Here is a 22,469-nt window from a genome sequence, read left to right on the forward strand (position 1 = left end):
TCATGTAGACACTCCAAGAGGGCGCAGTAGTCCATCAAAAAGACATGGCGTGGACTTGACTTACATTTGAAAGTATACTGGAAGCAATTCACATGATAAATTCCGTAGGGCAGTTCTCAAATCGACAGGAATGTCATGCGGGGAGATCGTTTCTTAAAATCATATTGTAAGGCATCTCACCTATGTTCAATGATGTTCATATCTGGGCATTTAGATGACAAATGGAAATGTCTAAAGTCAAAAGAATGCTCCTAAATCCACTCTGTTGCTGTATAGAGGTGTGGAGTGAAGCATTGTCCTTCTGGAAATGATGAAATCTATCAGAAAGCAAAATGGACATGAATGGATGTTACTGAACAGAGAAAATGTTATCATATCTGTCATTTCTAAGATTCTTTACTTGACATATCAGGGGTCCAATATAATGTTAACTGCACACATGCCCCATATCAATCTAAAAACCCCATCTAGCCCCATATCAATCCTAAATGGAAGAGTACTGCGTTCACATATAATGTCCATAGATGCATGAGGTTCTCTCCATCCTCATAAACGTCCATTCTCCCGACACAACTGGAAAGTAGTTAGTTCCAGAAGGAAAAAAAGGAAAAGTGTTCAGTATCATCCATAGCTCAATCGGGCTGTTTGCAGACCTAGGAAAGGTGTAAACTTTGTTCTATGTAGTTAAAAACGTTCACAAGTGGACTTTTAATTCCAAAAGCCCATATCAATGATAGTTCTTTGAATATTCCCGCATTACCACTTATTGATATTCCAGAATTGGAAACTAAAGCACTTGGCGAAGTATTGTGCATCTGTTTCGTTTAAGAATTCTAATCAGTCATCGATAGATCCATTCTTTCAAGACTTTCTTCTGGGCGAACCAGTGCCGGAGATTTGATGTTTCGCTGGATATTCGATATTCAAGTTTCACTAGGGAAATTGTCATACACTCTAAAATTTAAATTTTATCACTACCTAAAGATGGTTTATCCCATCTGTAGTATAATAAATTTAAAAACTCTTTTAAAATCGCTTAAATTTTGATAACCCACCATTGTAATAGAACAAATCTAACAGCTTAGACAGGCGAGTATTGACTTATATAGAGGCCGCTGACCATATTACGCTGTTGCTTGCATTTTTCCTTTATTTTCATATGTATGCTCGTAAAATGTTTGTCTGGTTTTTCAGTATATAAGCAATACACAACCGAATTTTTATTTGCTTTTTTCCCATCAAGTTAGATTCAAGTTAGAAAATTTGAATATCTATATAATATCTTATTTGTCCTGCTATATCAAAATATTTGGTAAAATAAGATATAGTTGTCATCAAATCGTTCTAAGGATACAAATCAGGGGGACCTAAGGTCCACCTCTAGTCTCTTAACCTCAGTTAAATATATATAAAATATAATAATACTAGAAAATAATACTTGAAAATAAAATAAAAATTTAAAAAAAGAAAAGAAAAATCTAAATAGAAAATAAAAATTTAAAAAAAGGAAAGAAAAATCTAAATAGAAAATAAAAATTTAAAAAAAGAAAAGAAAAATCTAAATAGAAAATAAAAATTAAAAAAAGAAAAATCTAAAAAGAAAATCAAATACAATAAGTCAGCGTTTCTCAATCTTTCAGTATTCGTGGCCCAGTTTCTAATCATAATTTTAATCGCGCCCCCCACTTACAATAAAATGTATACAACAATAATGTATATTGAGTATTTTGGATTTTGTTTTTAAATTATTTTTAACTAACTGCCAAAACAAGAGTACAAACGAGCCAACGTTGGCGAGAAACCACATCTTGCATTTTGGACAAGCGAGCGGTGAACAGATGAAGCGAATGACAGCGGAGAAAATTTAAATTTTATATTTGAAATGAAAGCCAAACAGGGAGATAACGTTAAAAGAATATGAAAGTAGAAAAATTCGTCAATGAAAGTAAATCTAGACGGGGTGAGCTAAATTTAGAAACCGGGAATACATTTTTTCGAATAATAAAAGAAATAAAACATAAGCATGACAAAAGAAAAGTGAAAAAATAGGATTGTCTGTGGAAGGGAATCCACACGACCGATGCCATCTCGAGCATGCGTGGAACAAATGTTTTCTCATAAGAAGAAGGAAAATGTTCGTAACGCAATTTTCAATTCCAGCAAGTCTCATTCTAGTCGATCCTTTTATCGCTATCGAATCTATCGTGAATTTGTACGTTATATATGTTTTCGTGTTAATTGCAATTCACCGTATAAAATATTCATTGCAGCAGATTTATGCAGACTCATGAATAAATTTTTAAGCGGAAGTAAGCAAGCATTAGACGATAGTCAAGCATCAACAAGTACACGGAAGAGCGTGGTTCCAAAAATAAAATCAAGGAAATATTCTCAAGAATACTTAAATTTTGGGTTTACCAGTACTGAAGTGAATGAAGAAGAAAGGCCCCTGTGTATCATTTGCTCAAAAATGTTGGCCTCAGACAGCATGAAACGTAATAAACTTAAAAGGCATTCGGAAACGCTTCATATTGAATACGTCAACAAACCCAGAGAATTCTTCGAATTAAAATTAAAATCATATAAAAAGCAAAAATCATTTTTAAAGAAACTTTGTCTGTGAATAAAAAAAGCTTTAATTGCATTTTACAAAGTTCATATTAAATAGACATATGTAAAAAACCTCACACCATTAGTGAAGAGCTTATTTTGCCAGCAGCAATGACATTGTAGAAACTATGTTTGGAGATAATTTTTCAAAACAATTGCAGTCCATACCTCTTTCAAATGATACTGTTGCCCGTCGAATTGGCGATATAGCTGTACAGTGTCAGCTTTTCTCGAAGTTGCGTGAAAAATTGTTTTCAATACAGCTTGACGAAGCAATAGATAGTAATAAAGATGCTCATTTAATTGCCTATGTTCGAATTTGTGATAATATGTCAGTAGTAGAAGAACTACTTTTCTGCAAACCAATAGAACTCAAAACAACAGCGCTCGCATTATTTGCTATTTTAAATGATTTTATGAACGAGGCAAACATTGAATGGAAAAATTGCATCGGAATATGCACCGATGGGGCTCGTTCAATGTCCGAAAGATTCCAAGATATGCAAGCATTTTTAAAACAAAAATCTCCTCAATGCACACACATTGCATGATCCACAGAAAAATTTGGCTTCGAAAGAAATGAGTCCTGATTTGAATATTGTGTTAACTACGGTTGTAACCGTAGTAAATTATAAAAAATGAGACCCCTGAAATAAAGAATTTTTTCCGCACTTTGTAAAGACATGGATTCAGTACATTCAGCGTTATTATTTTATTGCGAGGCAAGATGGTCATCAAGTGAGAAATTTTTGCAACGTATTTATTAATTAAGAGAAGAAATCGCCATTTCCTAGAAGAAAACAGACAGGAGGCCGAGAATTTTCGCGATATTTTATTTGTGATGAAATTGAGGTACTTGGTCGACATATTCGAGAAATTGAATCTTCAACTCTAAGGAGCAAATACTCATATGTTGGATACGAGTAATAAAGTTAATGCTTTTTGAAGAAAAATGGAATTGTGGAGCAGAAGTTTAAAGCAAAAAAACCTAACAATGTTTGTAAATGTGGATGATTGTACTAAAACTTATAAGGCTGAAGAAGAACATGTAAAAGTTGTTTTTGTAACCATTGAAAATCATTTAGCCATGCTGGCAAAGAATTTTAAAAAAGTATTTTCATGCTGACGACAAACTGATAGCGAGTGGATTAGGGATCCATTTCATAAGACTCCCGAAAGACTCTCAATTGATGAGGAAGAAAAATTCATAGACTTCACAACAAGTGGCGAAACTAAAAGACAATTTAGTAATAAATTACTATTTGAATTTTGGACGGGAGTAAGGATGATTTTTCTGCACTGAAAACAAGGACATTTCACATTCTATTACCATTCAATATCCTACCTTTGTGAAACTGGATTTTCTTCTGTGGCGTCTTTGAAGACAAAATATAGAAACAGATCTGAGAGTGGCTATTTCTAATTATAAGCCTTCCTTCGAAAAACTTTACTCTGCAAGACAGGCCCAAGGAAGTCCCTAATGATTATTAAATTTGTTTTTAAAATTTAGTATGTTTTGATTAAGTAAGTTTTGATTTAGTTAGTGGTTTTACTTCAATAAGTTATTAAATATGCTGAAATGTATTTTGTTTTCCATGTGTATGTGTGCTTTCCTTTCAGTCAATTAATCAATTTTTTTAAATAATATTTTCTCTTGGGTATTCTCGCACCCCCCCCCCTCTAGTGTGCTCGCGCCACCCTAGGGGGCGCGCCCCACAGGTTGAGAATCGCTGCAATAAGTGATGGAGATCTACTCATCGAATATTACAAAACATCAAACGCATTTATATATTATTAAGCACACATAAATGTAAACATTACAGAACATGATTAACTAAGAAGCAGATGAAGGAATCAGTCTCACTTTTAAAGAATTCATGTCAAGTAAACGTCTTGCAATTGGCACATGCACCGCTTTATCGGCTTACCTAAAGAAGAAGAAACAGAGCTTGGATACCTAACATAATAAAAGTAAAATAAAAAAATGATAGCCTTATTTGAAAAGAATATAACAAGAATAATAAAGCAGTTTGCAACAAGAAGCAGAAAATTTACTCTTGAGACAAGAAAAAATTCTACACTTTTTTGATGTTAAAGTTTAGTTTTTTAGAAAATTTGAAGCTCTTATTCAGGTATAAGAGAACCATTGGGTGAAAAAAAAATTTTTTTGAAAAAAAAGTAAATTTTCTAATCTAAAAAATTTAACACCTACTCACATGATGTTACTCAGCTCCATTGCTCAAACCTTATAAACTATTTACTGACTTCTCATGATATATATTCTGATGGAAAGAAAAGAACTCATGAATGCTGAGAACCTGACTAATACAGGAAATTGGATAACCATATTTAATGAAGAATTACAGCTCTCTTGTGGAATTATTCTATGAAATAAACTTGCATTACGAAAGCACTTCCATGCTTCTTACCTATCTACTTCAATTTATTTTCAAGAATATTATTTTTCCGTGACATGAGAAGCATTATTTAAAATCATTATTGTGTAATGCATTTACCTACATAACATTGCACGAGGGGATACCTCGTAATTGAGGATGTGAAGCTTCTGGTATGGTGGTTGCTTCTCACCACAACTGTGATTACAAGAAAAGGTGGAGGTCTGACTTCTCCAATCGATGATGGGAAGTACTTACTTAGGGAAGGGTTGTACCGTGACCGGGGATAGCCGTTAACCCATTAAACGCCAAAACTCAGAATCATTATTTGTTTTCGATGCAAACAATACAAGTTATTATTTTGACCACTTATAATTGTAATTTAATATAAAAATAAGGAAATTGCTCTTAACTTTAAAAATATAGGGTGTTGCGTTGGCGCAACGTCAGCGGAAAAGAAGTACGAATGCTGATCGTTATCACCGAGCACTACACCGCATTTTCTTCATGTTTTAAAAACTAGAAATTTTTGTGAGCTTTTAAAGGATGTAAAATAGTCAAAACACTTCTTTGAAAATTTTAATTTATTAAAAACTAACAAATAAATGTTGTTGACAAGCTTATTATGTAAGAATAAAGTGATATAAATTTCAAGTATGATATATTTCACTACAATTGTGGTGTAAAGCAACTTCACAAACATTGCAGCGATAAATAGTTTGGCTGTGGCAATACTTGCAACGTAATCTTCTACTGTCTGTAAACTTAACAATAAGATGTCCTTCGCATATTGGTTTTGTAAGGTTGAATTTGCTCGGACGTCCTGTAGCTGATCTTTTCTTATTTATCTCACTATCCAAGGGCGTCTGTAACAGATGAAGCACAACCTCTCATCTAAAATCCAACAGTGACTTTTTACTTCCTTCTTCAGAAAACCTTGATATTCTCCAAGCATTTGTTAGTGCAGCATCGATGAAATTTGAAAATATCGGCCACCATCATCCTTTGCCAGACACTAATTCTGTAATTGGAAACAAAATTGTCACACAAATTTACGCCGCCTATTTTCTGATTATATTGCTAAATGCAGTCAGGTTCGGCTACTAATATTTTCTTCTTCTGATTTTTAGAGTATCGAGAAAATTTTTTTAGTGGTTCAATTTTTCCAAACGATGATCCTATTGTCACAACAGAGTTGTCGTTCCAACGAACAATAAGTATCATTTTGTTTTCTTCATACTGAAAAAAAAAGATGGAAAATATCTGCACTAGTTTTATTTTCTATGATTTGTTTGGCACGATCAATTGAAGCTTTTTCTTCATTTTTTTTGGTTGAGGCCAATCAGTTGGTTCCTTTCTTGTCCATCGTAATTCTTCCTTTTTCCGTTTTTTTTTTTTTTTTTTTTTTTTTTTTTAGCAGAACTTTTGGGATGATTTAACTTCTTTTTTACATGAACTTCAACTTCCCCTGCAGTATCTCTAGGTAAAATTTCATTATCGTTATTAAAAATATTTTCATTACCTTCTTCTTCATCACTAGCATCTGCTGTTTCTGGAGGTATGACAACAATATCGGTCTTATCTGCCTCTTCGTCATCAGAATTTCGTTCGAAAAGTTTTTCCAAAGCTTCTTCTAATGTAAGATATCTTGTTCTACGCATTTTAAACCACAGAGGATAAAAAAGTTGCTACCAATAAGACGCAAATACTGAAATGAAATCTTTCAAGAAGGACAACAGTCTATCTCCTTTCAGCTGACGTTGCGCGAACGCAACACCTGTTTTTACTTTCCCCTCATCCCCCACAGAAACACCTACTTTGTGGAATGTACTGACAAAGAGTGACCTTGGCTAATGCATTTTACATCCAAACCCCAATTTGTTTTTAATTTTTAATTTTTCTAAGAAAAAATGAATTTGAAAATTTGAACAAAAAATGCTTAAAGTCAAACATCGATTATTAGGGGTAAAATAATTTATTTAAGTCAATTTTTTCACTGATTTGTTAGTAGTGCTATTCTTTAACATAAAACTTTCATTTATTCAAAAATTTGTTTAATCGTTATTTTTTTATATTTATTTACATTGACAGTTGTGTCAACGCAACACCAGTGGGTAATCGGTTAAAACTCAACCACAGTTCCTGCCAATTTTGCTGTTGCAATGCAAAGTTGCAACAGTCATTCAAGTATTTCCGTGTGCTTTCCGGCGGGTAGGAGTAGTCAATTTGTGATTTACCTATGTAGACGGTTAGAAAGCTCATTGCTCTGGATCCCTACACTAGACTTTGCCAAATATAGTTTAATTCGAATCCTTGACCTGAAGGGATCAGAATTTGATATGATATATCTGATTTTCATCAAGACTAATCTAGAATCCATGAAAAATGTATAGATTCCTTAAACATTTTGACTTTATTCATATCTTGCATCGTTGATAACACCTCTTCCATAAAAACTAAAACTTCTTTATTCATTTTTTTTGCCAATATTTCAATAAATATCACTCCAGCATTAATTTCATAACTGAAAGCTCCTCCAAAACATTTTCATTATTATTTTTGAGCCATTTGTAAACATTTTCTTAATATAATCATTTTGAACTTCGCTAATAGTCTTTCTAATACATATACATTCTCATGGGGAAAACAATCTTTTATTTTTCCATTAATATTTTCATATCTTTTCATTAACATTTTCTTTCATACTTCTTGTGCTCCCGTTAGTGTGGTGAGGAATTTCGGAGAGGGGGTGACAGCTCAAGTGTCGTCCTCTTCCTTTAACCATGGTTCAGAATTACGAGATCCGTCCCAAAATAGCCTTAGTGTTGATTTGAAACGGGACGTTAATATAACTGAATAAACTTTATTTCTTCTTTTTTTAGTCTCAAATATTTTGTTAACATTTCTAGGATTCCAGGACTCTACAGAATTAACTTTCTGCATTCAAATATAGAAGTGGGGGGAGGCTTCCGAACAGAATTTGTAGGGCCTCAATTTAATAAGTCTACATAATATGAAAAAAGGAATTCTTTAGATTTAAAAGAGGTTTTTTTTTCTTTATTTTCTTTTATTATTTTTTTTAAAGTAGAGTCTGAGTTTAAGAACTGCATAAAATATATTTACTCGCAGCCTTGAAGAAAAATTTCTTTAACATTTGAAATTTTATTCCTAAGGATGCTCTGGACAATCCGTATAAGTTTGTATATACCACTAAGTGAATAAATAAATGGGAATATTCTAAATATTTGGGTCAAAACATTAACGAATTAATTCATAGAAAATACTTCAAAATACTAAAAAAATTGGGATTCTTTTGGAATGTTCAGTTATGGTTTGGTGCGATTTAGATATGAATCTTTGTAATGACAGAATTCCAAAATTTTCTATTGCAATCAAGGAGTATATGCCCAAATTTAACATGTTACATTTTAACAATTTTTCTTCTTTAAGCAAGATACGATATTAACAAAACTACTGATAATCAATTATGAATAATTATGTCAAAGCTTATAGATAAATTCTGGCAAATGATTGCTAAGAAAAAGCGAAACTTACTAGTGGAGATCCAAGAGAATCTACTCTTTTACTCTTAATCACATTAAACCTTAAGTCATGCTTTCTTTTTGATTGTAGGAGTTACTAAACAATCAAAAAAAATTGTACCGAAAGTCAGATATTTATTAAATAAAGTTCATTGAAAAAACTACTTTGTTGTTTTTTTAAATCCCCGAGTTTTGTAATTAGTCTAGATCGTAAAAAAAGCAATTTGCATTAACCAGTGACGCGCTCAATCGATATCTAACTAATGTATATCCCGGAATATAAAATCTGACTTTCGAATTCCGATTTACGTTTCGTGCCAGAATTTAAATTAGTGATTCAAAGCTACTGGCTGCTCTGGAATTAAAGCTTATTCGTAACCAAACACGGGAATAATTACCATTTTCATCATAGATTAAAGAAAAATATTCCTTTTGACATATAAACCTAACTATGATAAAATTAGATTCAACATTTCATTTACAGGATTGTCTTTTCTCATAGTTAGGAATTCTTCTGAAGGTGCTTTACAGTCGAAATCTTAACTTCAATTAAAGTATGAATTAACGATGATGATTGTGACATATGTATATATATGGGGTTATTGCTGAAACATCTGCAATATAGAAACATATTTTTATGAATTTATTCAATGAAAACATGCTTTTTATAGCACTATTTGTGTTTCATTCTAAAAATAATAACTAAAAATTTATTTATGATTACATTTTTTCTAAACGAATAAGAGTAAATTTCTCAATTGTTTGTAAAATTGCTTTTAAAAAATTTCATTTTGATTTCAAAACTGAAGAATTGGTCTTTATTACGAATCATAATTTAGTAATGCTTAACTATTAATAAAATTTGCCCTTCATTCGGAAATTTTTGTTACTGTGAAAGCGGAATTTACTTTGTACCTGAAGTACCGGTAATTGGATGAAAAAATAGTTTAATGAATTTAAATATATATATATATATATATATATATATATATATATATATATATATATATATATATATATATATATATATATATATATATATATATATATATATCAAAATGTGTAGTAACACTGAAGTGTAAGATTATAAAACATATTCATTTCATTTCTCTCAGAATTTTCCAATTAAACATCAGATTCCAATGCATCAGAAATCAAAAGAATCGGAGACAGAAAATTAGAACTAATCTGATTAGATGCTTTGACTTCTTTTGGTTCTAGTGACTCTTTAATCTTATTTTGAAAGTACTTATCGAAATATACGTATCCAAATTCGCTGCAGTACTGAGATGTAAGAATATAGCCTAGTTTTTTTAATTCAATAACGTCAAACTAAACTGATCTGAATATTATTAAAACTGAATAAAATTTCATATTTAACTTTTTTACTAATAAAATATCCCAATAATTTATTTGAAAAAAGTAATAAGAGTTTGAATAAGTACTAGTTCTCAATTCTCTTCTTTGAAGAGACATTTCTTAATTCAAATTTTATATTACATTGGTATTATATAAAAGTTTTAATTTGCTGAAATCTTTGAATCCAATGTACATTTAAATATATTTCATTAGTCTAAGGTTTAGTACATATAATATAAATACAAGAGTTTGTATTCATTTGGATATAAAACTTTTCCAGTATCAGAATTATATTATTTTTAACTATGCATTTAAAATTATAGTACTTATTTTTTCATAATAAACATTAAATTTTGTCGTTTCCAAATGAAAAAAATTGACATTTTGCCATTTTTTGAAAAAATTCCTGATAAATATATGTATTGTAGAACAACAGAAATATTTAAAACTTCTTTGAAACGTTAATCATTTAAAGAATGTATACTTATTTTGAATTTTGTTTAATACTTGTCTCATCGATTCAACAACATACACCGAGAATTAATCTTCAAATTCTTTTTCTCTTGAAAAGCAGTTTCTTTTACTCTTTTCTTCAAAAATCAATTCCATGCTACTTTATGTTCCTTTTAAAAATGTTCGAAAAGACTACCATTCATTTTGCCATGCTTTTGTTGAGTTGAAATCCAATTTACCATTTCAAAACTTGCTGAAACCTTAATACTTCTTCTCTCAGGAATGCACGAAATCTTTCAAAGAAAAATTGAAAAAAGAAATAAATAAAATTATTCTGGAAACTTTTCAAGTTAAAGTGTTATACTGCTTCAGAAGTTTATTTATCTATTCAAAAAACATGCTTCAATTGATTTGCTTATCAACATATGAGGATTGTTAAATCGTTCCTGGGCATTTTTTGAATTATAATTGCTACCATAGCGATTTATAAATCTTTTTACTTCTCAATTTTGATTTTAGAAAACTACATTATTTTAATTTTAAGTCTACCAGTTTTATGAGGTCAGTAAAATGGTTCACTGTCTGATGAAATCTATGACAACAAAAGCCACTGAAGATTTCTGTATCATTTGCTGAATTTCTGTATTCAGCTCAAAAGAAGTAATGAAAAGAATTGCTTAAAATGTTAGTAAAATTGTTAAGATTAATTGTTACTAAAGAATTGTTTAAGAATTTAGTTAAATTGTTAAGATTAATTGTTACTAAAGAATTGTTTAAGAATTTAGTAAAATTGTTAAGATTAATTGTTACTAAAGAATTGTTTAAGAATTTAGTAAAATTGTTAAGATTAATTGTTACTAAAGAATTGTTTAAGAATTTAGTTACATTGTTAAGATTAATTGTTACTAAAGAATTGTTTAAGAATTTAGTTAAATTGTTAAGATTAATTGTTACTAAAGAATTGTTTAAGAATTTAGTTAAATTGTTAAGATTAATTGTTACTAAAGAATTGTTTAAGAATTTAGTTAAATTGTTAAGATTAATTGTTACTAAAGAATTGTTTAAGAATTTAGTTAAATTGTTAAGATTAATTGTTACTAAAGAATTGTTTAAGAATTTAGATAAATTGTTACTAAAGAATTGTTTAAGAATTTAGTTAAATTGTTAAGATTAATTGTTACTAAAGAATTGTTTAAGAATTTAGTAAAATTGTTAAGATTAATTGTTACTAAAGAATTGTTTAAGAATTTAGTTAAATTGTTAAGATTAATTGTTACTAAAGAATTGTTTAAGAATTTAGTTAAATTGTTAAGATTAATTGTTACTAAAGAATTGTTTAAGAATTTAGTTAAATTGTTAAGATTAATTGTTACTAAAGAATTGTTTAAGAATTTAGTTAAATTGTTAAGATTAATTGTTACTAAAGAATTGTTTAAGAATTTAGTTAAATTGTTAAGATTAATTGTTACTAAAGAATTGTTTAAGAATTTAGTTAAATTGTTAAGATTAATTGTTACTAAAGAATTGTTTAAGAATTTAGATAAATTGTTACTAAAGAATTGTTTAAGAATTTAGTTAAATTGTTAAGATTAATTGTTACTAAAGAATTGTTTAAGAATTTAGTTAAATTGTTAAGATTAATTGTTACTAAAGAATTATTTAAGAATTTAGTTAAATTGTTAAGATTAATTGTTACTAAAGAATTGTTTAAGAATTTAGTTAAATTGTTAAGATTAATTGTTACTAAAGAATTGTTTAAGAATTTAGTTAAATTGTTAAGATTAATTGTTACTAAAGAATTGTTTAAGAATTTAGATAAATTGTTACTAAAGAATTGTTTAAGAATTTAGTTAAATTGTTAAGATTAATTGTTACTAAAGAATTGTTTAAGAATTTAGTTAAATTGTTAAGATTAATTGTTACTAAAGAATTGTTTAAGAATTAAGTTAAATTGTTAATATTAATTGTTACTAAAAAATTGTTTAAGAATTAAGTTAAATTGTTAATATTAATTGTTACTAAAAAATTGTTTAAGAAGTTAGTTAAATTGTTAATATTAATTTTTACTAAAGACTTGTTTAAGAAGTTAATTAAATTGTTATTATTATTTGTTACTAAAGAATTATTTAAGAAGTTAGTTAAATTGTTAAGATTAATTGTAACACCAGAATTGTTTAAGATGAATCTAAAAAGAATCAAAGAAAACTTTTTCCTCAATTAAATTTTCACAGACCATGGGCCATTAGTGATGATTTTGAACAAATAAGGAAAATGCGGACATAATTCAAAAGGACATATGCTATAAATTCGCGGAAAGCAAAGTGACTGGTGACAGGTAAGACATTCATCATCTCATCGTGGAAATTATTTTTCCAAAATGGTGAAAAAAAATAGATACTGAAATGTACGTCAGTCATTCGTGATTTTTTTGTTGTTTTTGAGCTAGTTGTCGGTTTTCTACCCATTATTTGGTTTTTCTTTTCGTTTCTGTTGTTTTTATGTATTATGTATCGTTTTATTTCTTTTATTATTTAATAATTACTCTTAAAATATTTATATTTATCTTTTTATTGCTTTCATTTATTCTCTCATATTATTGAGTTTTTTATATTTGTACTTACATTTATACTTTTTGATTTATATTTGTTTATTTGTCCGATTTTTTATATTATTTTTTTACTTATTTATTACATTCCGATTCCTTTTTTATTTACTAATACTTTTCTGATTTAATATTTATTTATGAATTTTAAGGTGCTTTCAGGAAAGTTGAATAGCATAATCTACTTAGTTTCTCCTTTTTGTTCATTTAATTATCAATTATACACATGTCCACTTGAGATTGGCTATATAATTCTTCCTGGTTACCACAAAACTCTAATCAGTAACTAAAATAAAATCTTGTTAAAGTTTTCTTGAGGCTTAAGAAAACTAATAATTTATTTTTGTATATGAAAAAATAAATATTATGGTTTTAAAATGCCAATTATACTTATAAGTAATAAAAATTTGCTATGGGATTATATATTTTTATGCTAAGTGTCGTTTCTTTCTAATGTTGCTGTAATTAGAATCTCTTTTAAATGCATTTAAAAATGAAAGTAATAGATGAAAAGAATGTAATTCAATATTAATTTGCTGTTGTATGTACTTTTTCATGGATTACAGTTTATATTCGACTTTGAATTAACAAATAAGACATAGGGAAGAGTCACCACTCCTCTTGCAAATAATCGTCAATTCATGAAATTCCCTTTGAGATCGAACCCGATGATGCAAAATATATTCCAATACGCTATATAAAATTACCATTATATATAACTGAGACAAGTCACAGAAACTGTTATACTTGATCGTCGTATTCAAATTTCCAGTAGTATGAATGGGATCACAATTGATTTAGCATGTTCCAGTGAACATAAATTGCACTATTGGATAAAGATGATCCGTAGAATGTCCACATAATCCTGATCTATAACCTATTTATGCAAAACAACAGGAATTACAAAGAGACTTCACATATAGTGTCCTTCAACACCACTGAATGCCCTTCATATTCAAAGGAGCTCTTCATCCTTAACATTTCAACACAATATTGTATATATTAGAGATCCTTGAAATGCTTTACACTCGCATATATTAGAGGAACAGTAAGTATTTGTTATCTGAGGTCTAAGAAACATCTTCAATGAATAATTAATAATTTACTGAGGTATATTAAATGAATAATATTTGGTTATGCAAAATTTATCTAAGATTTATCTGTGTAAATAAACTTGTGTTTTCACATTTAAATAATTAAAAAATATATATTTAAGGAGATTTTTTAATTGAATAAGACTTGATTGTAATCGATTTTTAAATTTAGAAGTGTATGCGATTTATATGCATATTAAATGTATGCGAAGATTAGATATTCGAAAAATAAAATAAATTATATTACATATTTATACTTGGTCATATATTTGAAACAATTCTTTTAAACTTTATTTTAACAGATTTAGACCTTTACATTTAATTGAAAAATGATGTTAATTCATTAAATGTCATTTTGAAGTTCATTTATTAATACTGAATAATGTTTCCTCTTTTAATTTAAATATTGTGGAGGAAGGGACAAAACTATTAGCATTAATGCTATGTATACATATATTATCCATTATATGTACATATTTTTTTTTAAGGAAAGATTTTTCTGTGAGCCCTGATATCCGAACTAAACAAACAATTAATTTATTAAGATTACATAGAATTAAGCATTTTAATATTTACGATATTAGATTATTTACAGAAAGGGGATAGAATTAATTAGAAGCATGGTTCACCAGTGATATAGGGATGTTAAAAAGGCAAAACTCCTAAAAATTTTGCTTCTGTTTTTCCTTTTAAAACGGAGCACGTAAACAGCGTTAGACCTCACACGTCCATTACTGAAGGACGAACCGAGTTTTCTCTTTTAGAAACTTCTTAGGCACCCCGATGTCATATGAATGCGAACTTTTCTCATTAGATGTTAAAATTCAGCTAGATCTGATTTGGCAGGATTGGCATATATATATATATATATATATATATATATATATATATATATATATATATATATATATATATATATATATATATAAAATCATCGGGTTCGCTTGTTCACTTGTAGTGGGAGTATGGTATGAAAATAAACAATCAGCAGGCCTCAGTAGAAAACAGCAACGACGTTTATTAGACACGAAGACACTAATACAAAGACGATGAATATGTACATCCGGGACAAACACACAGCGACACACTAGAACAGTCATTAGCCCACAAGTAGTAATTCGGTAGTAAGAACGACCACAACTCACAAAGCGACCAGACAGAATCAGCAGAAGAAGGAATCTTCGGAGCTTCGTTCTATGGTCTCTCCAAACGGCTGAAATTCTCCACAGTCTCCTCGCTTTAGGTGTATCGAACTGCCGACTCACTACCACACGACTGTCTACTCCACACACAACTTGACGCTGCTTCCACAATAGACAACAGGAATCGGCACATAGCCCAATTCAGCAATAGCTTGTGCTCCATGCAACGCTGGCACTCCGCCATTGCTCCGCTATCCTCTCGAAGACTCGGTACTTGACTACGACTCCAAATAAGATTCACTGAAGCTTGAGACTGCCGTCCTTTTATAGTTTTCAAGAGGCAAGCTGAGAACTTTCTGGGCCAACCAGACGTATCTCAGTTTATATTGGATGGATCGTTAAATTCTCGTAGTTTCCAGCGTTATCTATTTTGTCGCCAAAATCGTCAAATGGCCAATATATATATGTATATATATGTGTGTGTGTATGTGTGTGTGTGTGTGTGTTATTGCAACAACATATATGTTGATGCAATAACGTATGTTTTGCATTAATAGAAGTTAAGGAAAATTGTATCTCAGATATTGCTCATAAAACATTCATGCAAGATAGTAATAACATATCCTGAAGAATAACCAAAAGAGTTCTTAATGGATTTATTTAATGACGCATTATCATTTAATGGTTAGTTCTGTCTTAACTATTCTTTGTCCTCAGTCTAAGAACCGAGATCGATAAGTATCTTTTGCTAATTTTCAATTAATTTGTTTATTTTCCAGTCCAAATATTTTTGTTTGACTACTTTATACTGTCTTCCGTCTCATTACGGTTTATATTCGACTCAACTTATATGGAATGTATTATTAATATTATAGTATTTTCATCTTTTTTATGAATAAGCATTTGGATATAGAGCGTGGCTAATGTTCTATGATCGTCAGAGGGCATGCTAAAGTATCGGCAGTTACCAAAAAAAAATTTTATTATTAATATTATATACCGCCGGAAAAAAAAGAGAGAAATCAGGGTAAAATTATATAGTTTTTGATTCAAGCAAACCTTTTTGTGATAAGAAGTGTTACAAAATATCCATTTCGACAAATCATACTAAGTTAGTTATAGTTATATATATTTATTACTTTAAATGACATTTCACACAACATAGAATTTTGATATCATTTGGGATATTCTTAGGAAACATTTGTTGTTTAACAGCTGAGATTTAAGAAGGATTATGTGAGGCCCCATGAAAGGAAATTCTTCAACAAATAATCCGAATTTTTAAAAAGTTTCATAAATCTTAAAAGTATTTAAACTGTCGAGAAGTATTACGGAGAAATATTTCATCTTATATCATATCCACTAAAACTTATAACAATAAGTTTCCATAAAAATAACAATTAAAACTTGTAACATTTCAGAACTACTTTCCTTTGAAAACAATACTTTCTCTCTATATATATGGTGAATATGAGTGAAAAGCATAAATGTGCGAATGTAGAAATTATATTTGTAACTACATACTTTTAGCTTGTAGAATTAGGGATTATAATATTTGGCGGACTGAAACATTTTCCCGTCTTTGTCAACTAATCTTTATAGATTTATTATTTATTCCTTGATAAAATTATGCGACTTACCTTAAATTAATTTCTAAATATACACCCTTGCAATATCCAAAAATAAGATATGAGCTGTTGTTTCCTTAAAATTCCAGACTACATGTTTTAAAATCAAACTTGAACAAACATTAATCTAAAAACTAAGCACCAAATTAAAAGTTACACTAATAATAAAGTTATGATTCTAAGTATATAATATTTTACATTGAGTATCATCTTGTAAATTTTAAAACAAATGAAATGTGAATAGCATAATTATCTTACATATGTTTTATCTAATGGAATAAATCTAAAATTTAATCTTTAATTTAAATATCTTTAATAAAGAATCCCTAGTAGAAATTGGCGCAGTATAGCCAATTGCGATTGGCGCAGTATTTCCTACCGTTGGCTCTTGCGCCATTAAACCCGAATAAGCCAACCAACCCTATTAGAAATATTATAGATTTTCTAGCAATTTTATTTGAGGAAAACGAATCAAAATAGTTTATCCTTGTTAATTTTTGAGGTGATTTATATAAAAAAACCCTAATGAAATAAAAACTAATGAGTTTAATAAAAAAACATTAATTAAATAGTAATGAAAAAAAACCCCACAATTCTAAGAACTAATTTGATATTTTGCGCATCCTCTACCTGAAAATTGATTGAAAATATAATAATAGAAGACTTGCTTGACACGGAGATCCTTAATTAAATCCGTGTACGTCAATTAAATTAATTGTAATTAGAGACTTCATAAAAAATCCATGGGATAATAATTCAAGTGTCAATAATTGCGAATCGGTAAAAAGTAAATTATACAGACATTAAGGTATAGTTTTAAAAGTTTACTGAGGAATTAATTTCGCGTTAAGATTTTGGCCTAATTAGTTAATTTCATCATTTTTTTAATCTTAACTTTCTGTAGAGTGATTTTTTTTCCTTTCCGAGGCACTTCTACTCAGTTCAGCCATAAAGAATGTAGTGCTTGAGCAGAATAAAATATCTGAAAGTAAATTTGTGGAAGTAAAAGTCAGCGAAGTGAAAACAAGACTTTTTTTTTAATGGCGAAAAGCTAACTGCGAAGGCGTTAAATTTCTGATACGAAATTCTAGACGCCGCGTAACTTTAAAACGAAAAAAAAAGTTTAATTTTTAATTTTATTTCTGGAGTTCGCGTTAAAGATTTTAAAATTGAACATCGTACTGTTTTTATCAATATTTTTAATTGTTTATAGGTAATAAATTAATTTTTTTATGAACTTTGAGGAACTTTTATTCTTTGTGATTGTACTGTCACCTTTAAAGTTCTGATTTTATTGACACATTACCTTGATAATAAGTCTTTCCTATTCCCAGAAAATGGTCAGGTTTCAACTTGAAATTAATGTACATTATAAGTCATAAATTAAATTTTTATGGTTATGAACATCTGAAGAAATATGCATTGAAAATATATGGTAATGTATGTATTGAAAATAAGAGACAAAACAAGAGACCTTCCCTCAGCACCTAATAACGTCGCCAACAATAATGTGAGGAAATTTTATATTTTTAATTGTATCGTCTCTTTTATAATTCTGATTTTACTAATACAGTATCTTGGAAAAAAAAAGTCTTTTATTTCCCAGAAACTGCTCAGCTTTTATCTTGGAAAATACTGTAATGTTTTTGTAAAATTAGTCTATTTAATTCTTTTTCAATTAGTGGATGGAGTATACTTGTATATATCTCGTCACTTTTTCAGAAAAATATTTGAAATAAAATGCTGCTGTAAAAATTGTATTATGTATGTAATGTATGATACATTTTAAATATTCTTTGCTCCACCGCTCGTATGAAAACAAAATTTAATACACTGAATGATGATTACCTTCTGAAAACACGAAAATAGCATATTGTTACAAGCCTGTAAAGTTGAATCACTGGGAAGACCGTTGTACGATCAGCCCTATAGGTGCTGATCGGGTGCCGCGTCAGTGACCTCGGAGCTTGGTGACAAACTCGGCAACCATTTGGCTACTTGGCGACGAATTTGGCGGCTTTAGCGACAAAATTGATAATGCTGGAAAATTCTAGAATTTTCACGATCCATCCAATAGGAACTGAGATTCGCCCTGATATTCCTGATTGGCCCAGAAGGTTCTTGGTCAGCCTCCTGGGAACCATAAAAGAACGGCAATCTCATGCTGCAAGGCTTGGTGAATTGAAGCGTAATCAGAGTCGTAGACAAATGACGAGTTTTCGAGAGGATAGCGAAACAATGGCGGAGTGCCAGCGTTGTGTGGAGCGAGTGTTCCATTGTTATGTGCAGAGTGCTGTTGTCTACTGTGGAAGCAGTATCGTATCGTGTGTAGTAGCCATGTGTGAGAAGTAGTGAGTTGGCAGCTAAGGCGAAGAGACAGTGAGAAGTTCAGCCGTTTGGAGAGACCATAGAGCGATTTTACGAAGATCCCCTCTCCTGCTGGATTCTGTCTGGCTGCTTCGTGTGCTGTGGTCGATTATTACTTGTGGGCTACTGTCTGCTATCTTGTGTTAGTCTTGGCTGTAAATATTTGTTGTCTGTGTTCTCGTGTTCTTCGTGTAAATAAACGTTGTCGTTTTTTTCTACTGTGTTTTCACACCATGCACCAATTACAAGTAAACCCGGTGAAATCCGTAACAATATTGACATTGAGGTTTAGTTTATCTGTGTCAATGTCCCATTTGAAAGATACACTAGGGAAGTTTTGGAAGGGACATAGCAAATTTGAACCCCGAGCAGATGACGAGAACGAATTAGAACCTCCATCTTTAAACATCCATATATAGGGGATGACGTTTGATTGACAAAAACAGATTTCACGATCATCACGACCATTTTAAAGGCATTTATTATTAGTGGAATCGGGTTTGGAATATGGAAGCCTGCTGACCCGAAACCAAGAACTTACCATCAGCCACCAAGGCCTCATTGCCATAGCAAAAGAAGAAGATGTACATAATTTCAACACTCTACCATATCAGAAAATAAGTAGAAAAATGATGTTAAAATTATGTTTTTACAAATATGAAGCTTATCTCCAATATGTCCAAGTGTCTTTAATAACTTTTAGTATTCTAAAATATAGTTCAAATCGTCATACAAGGGGAAAAATTTTATTTCGAGAAACTTTGAGGTTTAAAAGTGGAGTCGAATTTGTAGATAGAGAGACAATTTCTCAAGGAAACGTAAGTCATCTTTAAAAAAAACCCTTCATTCTGGAATTTTTCTGAAATTGAATGTCCTTAAAAAAAAATCGCATTTTTTTTTTTTTTTTATCATTCAATTTTTTTTTTGTGTGCTCTCAGAGGAAACAATGCAGGTCCTTCCCAAAGAAGCTTTCAAATCATTTTCTCTTTCAAACATCCTGTTGCGTCGACTTTTATAGAAAAGGGCTGAGATAGAAAGAATCTAAAATTATTCTATACTTTTTCTAGTAGATTAGCTTTTATTCTTTTTGATTACTATACATTTTTTTCTGTTATTCCTTGTTCGAAATATATTATCTTTGAAAGGCTCCGAATAGAAGGTTCCAAACCATCAAATTACTTAGCAATGATCAATACACTTTTCCAAGATATGTTCTGTATATTTCTGTCAAGTATAACACAATTTAATGCCCTCGAAATAATAATTCGTAATCAAAAAAAAATTAAATGAGTTTAAAATAAGAATTTGCATATTATTGTTTTAGATTTATTTCTACCAATTTTTAAGTAATAGAATCTACTTAAAAACTCCTCTATATAAAAGAGATAGCTTGAATTGGTTTCCATTTTTATGGTTGCTATAGTCATCCAAAACATTCAATGCAGACTAAAATTGGCGCATTAATAGCAAATTGGAAGTGAACATTGTAAAGCTTATTTCTAAATTCAAATTAATGGTGTATTTACTAGATATTAAGTAGTAAAAAATTGTTACCGTATTTTTGCAAGCGAATGGAGAATTATAATTTTTAAATCATTATGAAGTTATGAAAACTATTTCTAAAACACATAATTTGAAGTTACATGTGGCTTTATTGAATTTTAACCATTTATTAAGATTGCATATGCATTTTCCTTCAGTTAATATGGGGATATATATATATATATATATATATATATATATATATATATATATATATATATATATATATATATATATATATATATATATATATATATATATATATATATATATATATATATATATATATACTGTTTTCCTAGTCATGTCATAAGAAACGATCACAGACTATAATATCTTGTATTTCCCTGATTAACTTCTGCATTAATTTGGTTTTTGGCATTTGATGCCTAAATTTATATAGTTTTACATTATTATATAAATTTTTAATGGCATTTTGTTTATCCTGCAATATTTTAATTACTACAAAAAATTAATCTTACTGTGACCTGATTTCTTGAATTAAAAAAAAAAATTATTTTTAATCATGTTCCTAAGGAAGCCCTTACCTTTTATAAATTTTCAAATACGAAAATAATGCAACCCCTCCCCCCCCCCAAAAAAAAAGTCGAAATTGTAGCGGAATGAAACCGATAGACTTGAAAGATATGTGGATGAAAGACATGGAAAAACTGCTCAAATAAGCTGCAAGCAAACGCTAAAAGAAACTCATAAGAAGACCTACACAAATACAAAAGAGCAAGAATATTGACTAGAGACGAAAGTTGAAATCGAAGCTAATGGGAGACAAAGGGAAATTCAAAGAAACATGAATACGAGAGATGGTTAAAAATCTTTTGCTATGCATGTTATGAAAAGGATCATAAATGTTTATAATTATCGTTCGAATTGTGCTTATGAATCCGAAACCATTGTGATTATAGGATCGATGCTTAGTCTTTGTCCAATTTATTATACCAAAAAGGAGCTAGATAATCACCTAGCATTTGTTTCGTTAATGAAAAGAAATTAATCTGTTTCAAGAACTATTTGATCCTTTGAAAAATCTCTTAACTTTTAAGATTTGAAAAGCTGAAGTTACTTGTAGAAGTAATTTTGACTGGACATATATATATATATATATATATATATATATATATATATATATATATATATATATATATATATATATATATATATATATATATATATATATATATATATATATATATATATATATATATATATATATATATATATATATATATATATATATATATATATATATATGCTCCATTTGATTTTATTTATACATTATGAAATAAACATCAAAATTGTTTCGAGGAGTTTGAGAATGGGAAATTGATCTCATTAAAAAAACATTAATTAGGAAAAAAAATCTAAACAAAGCATTTCAAATATTCTATCTATCAAATATTGAACAATCATATTTTTCTTCGTCCTCACATATTTAAGTAATAATTACAGATGAAAAATAACACAATATTTATATAAATTAATGAAACCACATTAAAAATCAAGTTTAATACAATATTTTGATTCTAATTATGTTCCGAAAACAAGAAGACGGCGAAAAATCGACTTCATTATAATATGACATTAAATATTTTAATATTTTTTCACAATTTAATATTAATTTATGTGTTTAATATTTTTTTTACAATTTAATATTAATTTGATTGTGTGGAATTTAATTTCAGTAACTATATAACTGCCTACATTTTTATTAAAAGA

The sequence above is a fragment of the Argiope bruennichi genome, chromosome 2 (assembly GCF_947563725.1).
Source record: "Argiope bruennichi chromosome 2, qqArgBrue1.1, whole genome shotgun sequence".
Classification (NCBI taxonomy): domain Eukaryota; kingdom Metazoa; phylum Arthropoda; class Arachnida; order Araneae; family Araneidae; genus Argiope; species Argiope bruennichi.